Source organism: Bos taurus, chromosome 4 (assembly GCF_002263795.3).
Source record: "Bos taurus isolate L1 Dominette 01449 registration number 42190680 breed Hereford chromosome 4, ARS-UCD2.0, whole genome shotgun sequence".
Taxonomy (NCBI): domain Eukaryota; kingdom Metazoa; phylum Chordata; class Mammalia; order Artiodactyla; family Bovidae; genus Bos; species Bos taurus.
This window is the reverse complement of record NC_037331.1, coordinates 37540047-37554811: the sequence shown is the minus strand read 5'-3', so window position 1 is coordinate 37554811 and position 14765 is coordinate 37540047. Positions and strand designations below refer to the sequence as shown.

Genomic DNA, 14765 nt, shown 5'->3' with positions numbered 1-14765 from the left:
TAAATGCAATACTCCCAAGCCTAAAAATCTCCCGAAGATTTCAGCATTTATTGCATGATCACCATAATTTCATAAATACAGTAAAGAGTGTTTGTTTGCTAATACAAATATTGACCTTTTTTTTGAACACTATTTCCCCCCATTAACACTAATAATCCCCGAATACATTCAAACACTAAAGAGGGCCACAAAAATTTGGAATAAATAGGACACCTTCCTGCCCATTGGGTAGTCAGGGAATGTGGAGAAGAAAGGGCCTAGAGAAGAATTTTAGAATGAGATCCTTAATGGTCTGTGACATTCTGTCACAATTACTTATTGATTTCAGTTGAGGAGACTCACTATAGCCTTTATAGTGAAAAAAAAAATGATAAGTCTTTTATTTGGGGGAACTAAGGGAGCCTCTGAAAAATCTATTGCAATCTTAATTCATGAGCATAAAATTATTTAGTTGATATATTGCTCCCAACATTGTATTTCCATTGTGTATCTGGATTTTTTTTATGATTATCTCCATCAGATAGACACTGTTGGGTTTGTTTTTGAAAGGCAGGCATTTGCAAAGCTGTCAAAGTCAATTATTTGAAGGCATGAAGGGTGAAAAAGGCTGTCAGCAGATATAAATGCTTTCATAAATTTGTAAATTTTCTGCAAAACAATAACAGGATTGTTGAATATTTAAAAGAAACGTGGGGTTTAGAAGTACTCTGTAACATATTTTGTTTTACGTAGTTCTGATTCTACACAACAAGGAAAAATTAATGGTAACACATAAAGATAATTCAAAGTGAATAAAGTATTTATTTCAAATTTATATTTAGGCTTCCCTGGTGGCTCAGATGGTAAAGAAACTGTCTGCAAGGTAGGAGACCTGGGTTTGATTCTTGGGTTGGGAAAATCCCCTGGAGAAGGGAATGGCTACCCACTCCAGTATTCATTCTTGCCTTGAGAATTCCACAGACAGAGGAGCCTGTTGGGACACAGTCCACTGGGTCGCAAAAAGTCGGACACAACTGAGTGACTAACATACACACATACAAATGCTATTATATGTTTGTAGAAGTTGAGTCACTGAAATGCTTCAAGTCATGTGTGAGAAAACATGTACTTTCTCTTGGGTAGGTGTTACGATTGACATACATATATTTTAATATAATAGTTTATAGGCAGTGAATTTGAAACCAGGGAGCAATCTAAATTTGTATTCTTCATCTAGGGCAGTTTAACAGTACTTTTTCAGAGTATGGGGCTTCTAAATCATAAGCACTTAGAGTGTTAATTAAAAATGTGACTTTCAATCAATAAATGGGCAGAAGACCTAAACAGACATTTCTCCAAAGAAGAGAAACACATAACCAAGAGGCACATGAAAAGACATTCATTATCGCCAATTATTAGAGAAATGCAAATCAAAACTACAATGAGGTATCACTTTACACTGGTCATCATAAAAAAATCTACAAATAATAAATGCTGGATAGAGTATGGAGAAGAGATCGCTTCTACATTGTTGGTGGAAATGTAAAGTGGTGCAACCACTATGGAAAATAATATGGACATTTCTTAAAAACCAAAAATAGAGCTACCATCTGATCCTGGACATATATCTGAAGAAAACCCTAATAAAAAAAAATATTGTACCCAATGTTCATAGCAGCATTATTTACAACAGCTAAGACACAGAAGCAACCTAAGTGTACATCATGACCGGATAAAGAAGGCGTACATAAACACACACACACACACAGGAATATTACTTGGCCATAAATAGGAATGAAATACTGCCATTTACAGGCACATGGATGGACTTAGAAATCACCATAATGAGTGAAGCCAGATAGAGAAATACAAATATTATATGATATCACTTATGAAATATTACAAATGAACTTTTTTTCCAAAACAGCAACAGACTCACAGACATAGAAAACAAACTTATGGTTGCCAAAGGGAAAAGGAAACGAAGTATAGAATCAACAGACACATATAACATAAAGTAGATAAACAACAGGATTTAATGTATAAAACAAGGAACTATATTCAATAATCTTATAATAATCTATAATGGAAAAGAATCAGAAGTATATGTACATATATAAATAACTAAATCACTTTTCTGTATGCCTGAAATTAATAAAATATTGCAAATCAACTATATTTTAATTTAAAAAGAAAGAACATAAAAAATGTAGTTTTCTGAGCCTTACATTCCAGATTAAATCTCAAAATCATTTTTTTTTGTCTTTGTGTTTCTTTTTTTTAAATTTTTTTTATTTTTAAACTTTACACTATTGTATTGGTTTTGCCAAATATCTAAATGAATCCGCCACAGGTATACAAGTGAGGACTAGATATTCATAATTTAATTACTCTTGCATTTCACAATCTAACACTGAGATCTTTATTAAAAAGAAAGTCTGAGGGTGACTGCATTACAACAGTGTGTGCTCCATGAAAGGCTTCCTCCACATTTCACAAGGAAAAAAGGATCTGTTATTTCTATACTGAAGGACAGAAAATGAAATCAGAATTCTCAAATCTTGGGTTTAAGTTGTACTCAAATGTTTTTAGGAAAAAAGTACATATTTTTATATAGAATTGTGCTAAGTCAAGTATTAAGTAATTCAGATTAGTCAATAATTATCTACATAGAATGAGAATGAGAAGAGCATCTATCCTTATATAGCTGTTCAGTTCTGAGTGGTTAGAAATAACTATAAGCCCACTATTACCTTGGGACTTAACCAGAGAATATACCTCCTACCCACATTTTTATGCATATTCTGAGGCTGTTCTCAGCCTTAAAACATCATTATAATCCCCAAACTATACAAACTCAAGCTAAAGGGAGGTGAAGCCTTCAGAACCACAAAGATCAAGATTGAAAGAAAGCTCAGGAGTCACTAGTCCAGTCACCTCATTTTACAAAGTTCAGCAAAAATGTTAACATAAGGGTACATAAAAGCCAGAAATTTTTATATTAAGTCCATTGCTTTTTACTGCTGTCCAGATCAAACAACTTTCTTACAGTGCTGTCTTATAATTTCTTAGATAATAAACGTTCTCTTTCAACACCTTTTAACTTCTTCTTTGGGCTACTATGAATATTCTTCTAGCATGAGTTCCAGATTGTTTCCCAGGTGACACTAGCAGTACAGAACTCGCCTGCCGATGCAGGAGACCTAAGACAGCTGAGTTCAATCCCTGGGTCAGGAAGATACCCTGCAGGAGGTCATGGCAATCCACTCCAGTTTTCTTGCCTAGAAAATACCACGAGCAGAGGAGCCAGGAGGGCTATGGGCCATAGGGTCACAAAGAGTCGGACTTGACTGAAGCGACTTAGCATGCATGCATGCACTGGGAAAAAGAGATGGAACTGAGATAAGCACTGAATCATGGGATTGATTCAAATCAATAGTTAGGAAGTGAAGAACTATGCCATCTGAAAGGAGTATCAAGATGGAAATCTTGAAAAGAAGTCAGAGAAGTCAGTGAAGGAAACAGCAATCAAGTTTCCCCCATTAAATGAAGAGTAGAAATAGCAGCAGAATACTAAGAGATTAAAAAAGAAAATCTATGTAATAACATAAAGTAAATAAAGGAACATTTAGACCTTTAGAAATGTGCTGAGTCTAAAGTAGTATGAGAGGACAGGTTCAGAAGATGATAGTAACATTGTTCTCTTGGCTTTGGGATAATATGAATAGAAATAAAAGTGATCCAGTGGTATCTACGGCTTCTAGAAAGTTGCAATTAAAATTTGTTTTCTGTGGCTTAAACCATCTGCACTACGATTTAAATCCTCTTCACTATAGCAAGAAAAGAACTGCATGGAAACAAAAAACATCTGAATAAAGTGTCCTGATAAAATCACCTGGTAACTAGTACAATCCAGGGCCTCTACACTGCAAAGATAGGTTTACAAACACCACCTTAAAAATCCAAACCCAAACTTGGATAGCCTTCACTGGTGAAACAGTTGGACCTCAGTCCCCTTTTAAGCTACTCTCTCCATAAGCCCAGCACACAACCTGTGGCCCTACCCATGAAGAAGTGCCCCACATGCTCCTAGAAATAAAATCAGGATGCTGCTCCTGCTTGGCTCTGGCTGGTGCTGAAGCTGCTGTTTGTGACTGTGCTCCAAGTAATTTCCAGTTGCTCTGCCAGAAATGCCGCCTGACCTGCTGCTCATTACTGCATGCTCGTTCCTACAGCTTCCAGCAGTTAAGGGCTGGAAACATGCCCTAGACTGCTCTTCACAGCCTGCCCCTCTGCTGCCAGCCACTGCTCAGCCCTTCCCTCATTCTGATGACATCATCATTCTACTCTCCAACACAACATTCTCTCTTTTCTGATCTCAACAGGCAACTCACCCAGTCCTCTAAGTTCGACTTTCTTGGAGGGCCCGTCTGGGGAATGAGGTGGACAGAGTCACACAGTTCTTCCAAGTGTACTAAGGTCAGTGTTTCTCCTAGATGCACAAAGGTCATCTATGGCAAGATGGTGGGGACAGGGTGGACTGAAGCACTATTTTTTTGTTCCTTTGGTCAAGGTTGCTGAGTCCAGCTCCACAATGATTCTATCGCCATAAAGTTTTTCTTTTTTATGAAAGTGAAAGTGTTAGTCACTCAGTTGTGTCTGACTCTTTGCGACCCCATAGACCTCGCCAGACTCCTCTGTGCATGGAATTCTCCAGGCAAGAACACTGGAGTGGGTTGCCATTCCCTTCTCCAGGGGATCTTCCCAACCCAGGGATCGAACCTGGGTTTCCTGCATTGTAGGCACATTCTTTACCATCTGAGCCACTAGGGAAGCCCTTTTTTAATTATTTTTTTTTATGAGCAATACAGTTATTGCTGCCAACCACAAACTGCTGGTCCACGGTTTATTATATCTGAATATGTCTAAAATTCAACTTTGGAAAGTTTTCATTTATTTCCCCGAAGTTTTATCTGATTTACTAATTTTGGATTAAATGAGAATATAAATTATTGATAAAATGAGAATAATATGTGCCATATAGCATAATACAATCAAGGGAGTGGGAACCCATCTTGTTCACAGGTCCAGTTTGCACTCAAGGGAACAAGATTATACAAGGCCTGTGCACTGGGGGTAGAGATTTTAGGGACCATCTGAAAACTCTTCCTACCATAGGTGAATTGGCATTCTAACTACACGTGCTAACCAAACACACAACTTCCAGTTTTTCTGGAAGTTGGGTGTACATTTTTATTTCCCTGCTGAAAATAAGACCCCTTCTGCCTCCACAGCTAAACTGTGAACTGTATTGCCCCACATGCCCCGTCAACCGAACACAGTCATTAGCCATTAGCTTTAAAGGTAAGTATGATCCTGAGTCAACTCAGGATTCACTCTCTAATCATTTGTGTCCACTCTAGGTTTTAGGGTACTTTGAATACCTACAAAATGACTTAAACCAATCCTACTCTTGAGAACTTGAGGCTATTCTGGCATCAAGGTCATATATTTTAAACATTTGGCATTTTTAATTTGACAGTGAAGAGAAGGTAGAGGACTTTTCCATGACCTTACTCAAGTTATCAGTATCTATATGACATTTGGTGACTAAGTACCAAATGGCATAAGGTCTACGGTTAGCAAAGAAATGTGCACAAGCTTTAAGAAGGATGTGTCTGAATATGTCAAATATAGATTTGATTTCACAGGCCATCTTGAAGACTGTCTTAATGACACCCTTATAAAACACAAACAACTAGTCTACCTGCAACTGGATCTGATTCTAAAGTTCTCAGAGACCTGGGGCCATTTTAGAATTATGGAGAACTAATGTTCCTGATAAAAAATATAATTTGTTTTACCAATATGCTACATCATGGGTGAAATAAAAATACTGTGAAATATAACACTCAGTGTCTCTCTGGGTACAAGGCAAATTGTATTTAAGCTCACATTAAAGGGACAGATGATAGTCATTAGAAACTGAACAAATAGTATGGGTTGAAGGGAAGTGTTGAAGTGAGAAAATAATCAGTTTATTTACATTTCTTTCATTTTCTGTCATGATAGGATCTCTAAATTGGGTATAAAAAACAACTGTGTGTGATCAGCATCATCCTTATTTAAATAAAAGCAAAAACAGTTCCATCAATACCCAGGGGAAGGTGGAACACCCCACTAGGCCTGCCCATCAACAGCAGACATTCATTGAGAGACCTGTGAGTGTGAGGTTACATCAGATTTAATACCATACTGCTGCTGCTAAGTCGCTTCAGTCGTGTCCGACTCTATGCGACCCCATAACTATCTTAAATCCAACTTCCATTTCTCTCTGTTTCAACCAGTGCTACGATCCTGGGTTTTCTTGTTCAAGCTCAAAACTTCCTATTTTCCTTGACACCTCAGGTCACCCCTGTTCACCATACCAACCTTGTTGATAGTTTTACTATAATACTCACCATACAAATCCCTCAATTTTCCTTCTCCTTTAATGGTGGTATTTGTTTACCTTTAGTTTTCATACACAATGCTGTATGATTACATTAGCTTTCTCACACTGAACTAGATTCCCTGCCTAATATCACTACTCTTTCCAAACTGTAACATATAAAACTGCTAGGCTAATACTCCCAAATACCTAATGGAAGCTAATGTTCTCTGCATATTGGAGTGCTATTGTCAGATTTTCTTCTAATAACTTTATATGCATTTTATAACTTCAACCTTGCAACAATATAGTTGAACTCTTTTTATCTCCATTTTGCAGAAAAAAACCCTTAATAAAAGAAATACCAAGGAAATCTCCTAAGGCAGACTTAAGTATCTGATTCCAAAGCTACTTATAATCATCCCCTATTGCCTTCTATGTAAATTAATAACCTGGACCAATGCCCAGTACTCAAGAAGCTAAGTATGAATGTTGTTTGAAGACTTTAATCTAGAACTCAAATCTGCTCTCTTTAATCCCTGAATATAATTGGATCACTCCCACTACTGACTTTTACTGTCATTTGGAACACCATCTTTCCCCATCTATTCAGATGTGATTTACTTTTAAAAACTGATCTCAAGTTCAGCCCTTTCAGTGAGGTCATTTCAGACCACCCAGGGTATTGTGATATATCCTCTCCTTTGAATTTCCTGAATATCTATTTCATTTTTGCACTTATAAAATGTCTTTTGGAGATATTCAACTTATTTGGTTGTATTTTATATCTGACTTACTGAAAGAACATAATGTATTTAGGGATACGGATTCTGCCTTATACTCTCTCTTGCCTTCACAGTGTATAGAATAATACCTTACGTTAGGAAAGTGCTTTGCAGATAGTGGGTACCCCATTCAGTGAAAACTTAGTAAGAGGTTTCCATGAGCAAGCACCTACAATGGGAATGGTAAGGTACACAAAAGTAAATAACATGTTCCGTGAAAGAAAGTCCTTGCTATGAAGTAATTTCTAGTGAAGTTTATGGAATAAACACAGTATTATTTGTTGTATATTTGCATACATAATAACCACAGCAAGAGAGATACTGGCAGGTACCATAAGAGAGACTCAGGAAAGGCTCAGTCAAATCATGATATTTTGAGTGATATGCCATATCATGGGAATAGATAGAACAAATATGAGTAGGGAGGTACAGTTTATACACTTTATTGTTGGTGTTAGCTGCTAAGTCATGCCCAACTTCTTTGTGATCCTATGGACTGCAGCCCACCAGGCTCCTCTGTCCATGGGATTTTCCAGGCAAGGATACTGGAGTGGTTTGCCATTTCCTACTCCAGGGGATCTTTCTGACGAAGGGATTGAACCCAGGTCTCCTGCACTGCAGGAAAGAGCTACCAGGGATGAGGAAATAGACTTATCTGACAAAAAATACAATAGAAATGAAATAGCGGAACTTAATAAAAAACAATAAATGGAAAAAAACAGGAAGCACCTGAATGACATGCTATGGATTTTGGATTTTGTTTGAACTGCTGCCTGGTTTTCAGCACCAGCTCATAATGAGCATAGCACATTGTCACACAGAGTTGCTGTTAATGATTAAAGAAGATAGTGTTTGTCAAACACCTAGTGTGGGGCCTGCAAAATCACAGGTGTTCACCAAAGGATGCCTTGTCATTGTTCACTGTCAGAGTTTTGCTTGATACAGAAAAATCTGCCAAGATTGCATAGGATGGGGACAAAAGGAGTCAATGAGAGCAAACTGTCCATTGATGTGTCCCTGAAAGGAGAGAGAAGCTCTGAGGCCAGAAGCATTCAATAAACCTTTGTAGGAGCAGTTAGAAAAGCATAAGTTAATTTGTCTTTCCTTGAATGCCATGGCTATTCATGATCTCTCAGAGAGATGTTAAAAGGAAAAAGAATCAAAATGATTAATACAATTTCCTTTTTAACTCACTCTCTTCCCCACTCTCCCAAAGTGAAGAAGAAACTTAAGAAGGTGGAAAATGGATACTTTTGGCAACACAGAATACAACTGCCTTGTCCTTTCCAGAATCATTTCATTGCCTTCACTGGAATCATTTTACATCAGTTACTTCCGGCCAATCATCCTTACAATTTCTTGGCTCCTAGAAAGCAAGTAGGTGGAAACCAACCATCCTGAGCCATTTGGTCTCCCATTTCCAAGGCCAACACTTAAGCACTTGAAGACTGGTTGACTGCTTCCTCCTTCTGGCCAAAAAAGCTTCCCGTAGCAACAATCATCTCACTACTCACTCTCTTCTATATTGTACTTAATTTTTGTACTTAACTGTACTTAAATTATTTTCTATGTAATTCTCTTGCTATATTCTCCTGCCAATAATATATTCCTGTGATTTGTTAGCTAAATAATTAAAAAAATCAAAACTTTCTTAAAATGTCCCAATATTCTAAGAGGATCAAATATACAATTTGTGAGGTTCTTTTAAAAAACTTTCAGTCAGTTCAGTCGCTCAGTCGTGTCCGACTCTTTGCAACCCCTTGAATCGCAGCATGCCAGGCCTCCCTGTCCATCACCAACTCCCGGAGTTCCCTCAGACTCACGTCCATCGAGTCAGTGATGCCATCCAGCCATCTCATCTTCTGTCGTCCCCTTCTCCTCCTGCCCCTAATCCCTCCCAGGATCAGGGTCTTTTCCGATGAGTAAAGTCTGCGCATGAGGTGGCCAAAGTACTGGAGCTTCAGCTTCAACATCATTCCTTCCAAAGAAATCCCAGGGCTGATCTCCTTCAGAATGGACTGCTTGGATCTCCTTGCAGTCCAAGGGACTCTCAAGAGTCTTCTCCAACACCACAGTTCAAAAGCATCAATTCTTCAGCACTCAGCTTTCTTCACAGTCCAACTCTCACATTCATAGATGACCAATGGAAAAACCATAGCCTTGACTAGACGGACATTTGTTGGCAAAGTAATGTCTCTGCTTTTGAATATGCTATCTAGGTTGGTCATAACTTTTCTTCCAAGGGGTAAGGTCTTTTAATTTCATGGCTGCAGTCACCATCTGCAGTGATTTTGGAGCCCAAAAATATAAAGTCTGACACGGTTTCCACTGTTTCCCCATCTATTTCCCATGAAGTGATGGGACCAGATGCCATGATCTTCGTTTTCTGAATGTTGAGCTTTAAGCCAACTTTTTCACTCTCCACTTTCACTTTCATCAAGAGGCTTTTGAGTTCCTCTTCACTTTCTGCCATAAGGGTGAACTTTATTTTACTCAAAAGAGAGCAAAGAAGTAAGGCTATTAATCCCTAATTTATTTTCTGTTGAAGATGTTTGTTTACACTTAGTTCAAGGGTTCTTAAGAAAATATTTTCCTGAAATGTAGCTAAAAATAAGCAAAAATGGTGACTATTCCAGACTTCAACTGTACACTGGGGAGTCAAAAAAGAGAACTCCTGTCCCATGCAATATCATTTTATTATCAACTATATTTTACTGTGAAAGTATATTATTTTTAGATAAATATAAAGATAAAATGAAGACAGAGATAAGTTTAGCTAGAAGTAAATAATAATTGTTATTTATGATGTAATTATTATACAACAGTTATAATTATCTCTATTATACAACAGAGAGAAAAATAAAAGTAGCAACACTATCATTTGCTTTTCCTGTGTTCCAGATAAATGAACAAATACACAAAAATCAGAACATTAATAGTTATAGGTGAATTACATTGAAAATGGGTCATAGTTACATGAAATTTGGTCATGAGAAGCTATCTCTAACAATGGTGAAAAAGGGTAAGTTTAATAATCTCCTTGTGTCTGTTCTGCCATCATACCTTCAGCAGACTATGATGGGGGTTCTATTTCCTTAAATGTATCTGGCCTGCCTTACTCATGTTTCTGAGACAGAACTAATCACGAGAATGTTGCTTTTGCACTTATATTTTCTTCTGAAGATTTCTGTCTCCTGAATTAGTTTCACTTTTTGGGAATAAATACAATGTTCTAGTTGGTACAACTTCTCTTCTATGAAAAGTGGTTGCTAACCCAATGACTTTAAGCTCTATAGATGAAAGAATAAATTGTTGAAACTTTTAAAACTCTTCAAGAGTCACTACTCAAACTTTGTTAATGTTAGTCTGATTTGTCAAACTTGATGATTCTTATATTGATTATACTTCATTCTAGCCCTCATGTCTACATTTTATCTGCTATGTCTACCATACAAGTTCTCCATTTTTAAGGTCATTTTGTTTTCCAACTCCTAATAGAATTTAAACACTTGTTCATTGAAGAAATGATTATACTTTCATATGGACACGTATGGACACACACAAATTTGAAACACAAGTTGAATAAAAAGTCTCAGTACCAAAGACACTAGGCCCTTGTTCATTTGTATTTTCACGTTCCATTTTAATTTACTTATATTTCCAAACAGTTAAATTTAAGATTATCTATATACTCTTTTAACATGTCAATACCTGAATTTTAGAATCTTAGGTTTCTAGTGGATTTATATGATTGAAATATCTGTTGAACTTCTTGAACTTGGATTATGCTTGATAAATAACCAAATATACCTTCCTACATTTTCAGTTATACAACATGTGTTCTCTCAAATGCCACACTAAACTCAGCTCTGAGGCATGTTTGATGAGGGAGCAGGGAAAATGGAGATATTCTGGACCTTAACTATGAAATTTGGTTTGAATCACTGCTGTTCATATATGAGATATACATGTATTCTGTACTTCAGCTTTCTAATATGTAAAATAACAATGCTATTAAACACTTCTTTGAGTTGATGTAATGAGATTTACAAGTAATGAGATTACCTGTAAAAAGATAACTGAAAGGTCTTCCTAGTTTGAGCTTCTTTCCCTTGATTTCTCACTCTTAATTTTATTCAGATTTTAGAAACTTTCTCTGAAGTAATTGGTTGCTTGAGACATTCCTCAAAATAAATTTTAAAGCAGGGAGTTATTTATTTTTTTCTTTTTCAGCAGGAGTTTTTGTTTTGTTTTCATTTTTCTTGTATCTGTCCACATTGTGGACAGACATCTTCTGTGTGTCTACAGGCATGCATTGTGAAGTAGCTATTGAAATACAGAGAACAGGAGAAGGGCAAGAGATTTTGTTTTAATCTGAATCCCCTAGCTGAAGCCAGAGAGAATGCCCTCACCGCAGGGAGGCTCCCTCCAGGTCAGCTGAGCATTGCTAGGTAGAGAGGCCTGACGCCACAGCACCCCTCTGTTGAGCCACCAACTTTCTTTGTGTTGGTTACTGAAGATCCATACCTTTCCTTGTTTGACATGTTTTGTTATATTGTGTTTTCTTCTCCAAGTAAGATGTGCCATCTTTGTATCTTTTCTTCTGCTCTAAGACTATTCAGTAGGAAGTCGGTCTATCACATTGAGATTAAAGATTCATACAACATATCCCTCCTGTGCAAGGAAAGGTCAAAGGAACCAATATGCAAGATTCATAAGGAACCCTTCTGGGGTACATCTTACAGACTCTGTGTGTATATCTGAAACTAAGGAGCATTTCCCCTCTATTTTTTAATGAAATTAATTTTTGTTTACTTTTGCTAAGTTTAACAAGTAATATAGTAAGATAATACTTTAAAGAGAGATTTATATAAAAGCTACTATGAATTCTCCTTGCAGCAGTGTTAGATAATATATGACTGCAGATTTTTTTTCAGTTAAAACTAAAATTCAGCTAATTTTCCAGATACTATCCACATTCAACCAAGTAAGAATTTCTTCCTAAAACTAGGCCCTTTGAGACGAAGAAAATGGCCTGACATCCAAGAGCTATAGATAACAAGTTAGCAAGAAAGGAAAGATACTAAAGAGAGCCTACAGTTTGCTCACAGTTAAAGGGTAAGTGAAGAAAATCAGCTTTTTTAAAATGAAATTGTATTACTTAAGAATCACAAGTTTAAAATCAGTATTAACTTTGTAAAATCAGTATTAACTCTGTAAAATATGTATATTTACCTATGCTATGCTATGCTAAGTCACTTCAGTCGTGTCCGACTCTGTGTGACCCCATAGACGGCAGCCCACCAGGCTCCCCCGTCCCTGGGATTCTCCAGGCAGGAACACTGGAGTGGGTTGCCATTTCCTTCTCCAATGCACGAAAGTGAAAAGTGAAAGTGAAGTCGCTCAGTCGTGTACGACTCTCAGTGACCCCATGGACTGCAGCCCACCAGGCTCCTCCGTCTATGGGATTTTCCAGGCAAGAGTACTGGAGTGGGGTGCCATTGCCTTCTCCGATATTTACCTATATACACATATATTTTATCACATAGAATGAGTTTGGATTCTAAAACTGCCACTTACAATTTATTCAACTTAAAACAAGTCACTTAACTTCTGGACTTTAGTTTATCTAAAATAAGAGTACTAATATCTATTTTATAGGATTGTTGGGCAATTAAGAAAATGCTTCGTTCTTAAGTGCCTAGTTCAGTGACTATGACAGAAAGCTTTTAATGAATATATAAATATTCATGGTCACCATCATCAGTGTCACCATTACTTATATCCTTAGTTACTTTACACTTAGTAGTGTAAAGATTTTAATACGCACAAACATGCATACACATACAGACAGAAGATAAGAAACAACCAGTGAAGGAAAAAGATACCTAAAGAAGAGGGAAGGGAGAAGTACATTCTCAAGTGCTGTGGTGGTTTTAAAGTCTGTCTACTGATTTGTTGATGACCCAAGAGGTGAAGCTTAATTTCCATCCCCTTGAGTGTAGGCTGCATTTAGTGATTCACTTCTAAAAACAGGATATAGCAGGAGTAAAGGGAAGTCACTTCTAAGATTAGATCATGAAAACAGTATGGCTTCCATCTCGGGTTTTCTTTCTGCTGCTCTCTCTTTGATCCCTCTTTTTAGGGAAAGCCATATTGGGAGAAGCCCCAGGGAGGATCCCACAGAGTAAGGAACTAAAGTCTCCTGCTGGTAGTAACATAAGTGAGCCTGGAACTTCAAGCCCTGGTCAATAGCTTGAAAGCACCTCATTAGAGGTCTTGAGCAAGAACCACCTCATTCCTATATTCTTGACTCTCAGCAATTATGTGAATATACACTTGTTCTAAGATGTAAATTTAAAAGTTATTATGGAGAAATAGACAATATACATCTTAAATAATGAAAGAAACTGATTCAAGGAAATGATGATAGAATCAGACCAGAAAATAGGTATTCAGGAGTTGTGTTCGACTCAGCCATTTCATCATGGAGCATAGCTTCCTGGATCCTTACTCATGAATTACTCAACCCCACCTTCCTATTAAACTCTAATAATGTTTGTCATCCTCCTACCCATCTCTTGGATTATTCAACTGTACAAAGGCAAGTATCACTATTGGTAATATCTGTATTTTAACTGGATTTTACATAAAACTTCTTAAATCACTTTAAAATATTTCTAAAATGTGACAATAGTTACATCTTTTTGTGCTTGGTATTATTTTCTTTCCATTTCTCTAGTTAAATCTAGAGATTTTTTGAACGTTTAAAAAAGAATATCATATGTGAAACGAATCGCCAGTCCAGGTTCGATGCATGATACATGATGCTCGGGGCTGGTGCACTGGGATGACCCAGAGGGATGGTATGGGGAGGGAGGTGGGAGGGGTGTTCAGTATGGGGAACACCTGTACACCAGTGGCGAATTCATGTCGACGTATGGCAAAACCAATACAACATTGTAAAGTAATTAGTGTCCAATTAAATAAATTTATATTAAAAAAAATAAAAAAGAAGTATTTCTTGCACCTGAAACCATATATCAACTTCAGGAAAGGAAGATTTGGCAACTGTTTCTAAGTTGATCACTCTTCCAGTAATAAAACAAATGGCACATTTCCCAGACTGAAATAATTATTTTAATCTCAAGCAATTACTCTTTCCTTCTCTCATTCCCCCCTCTCTCTCTCTTTGGAGGGTTATATGGGACAAAAAGTTTCTTAATTGAATAACAATCAAGAGATATCACTAATTAATATATCAGGAATCTATTGCTTCCCACGGGTAAGAAAGAACAAAAGTTACAGCTATATATATTTTGTCCACTTTAATTTCCAAAGAAATACATGAAGGCTATTAACAGTTGTTTGCTTTGTTACTGGAAAAGGAATGAGTAAAGGAAACACTTTAAAAGAATATTCACAATATTGCATATACCTGCATTTAGAATACAATCCTGCAATTGGTTGCTAAGACCTACTGGAACATAAGAGGAAAGCTTTTAAATATTGTACATTTTTTACATGGAGAATTATCCATTTGTGATTTTTTTAAAAAAATATTTTAAATT

The 14765-nt window shown here is 36.8% G+C and overlaps 1 protein-coding gene across 1 annotated transcript in view; it reads right to left on the bottom strand.

Moving 5' to 3' along the window:
* PCLO (piccolo presynaptic cytomatrix protein) overlaps positions 1-14765 on the bottom strand; it is a 392120-nt gene that overhangs the window by 287565 nt on the left and 89790 nt on the right. The gene's annotated exons all lie outside the window — the stretch shown is intronic.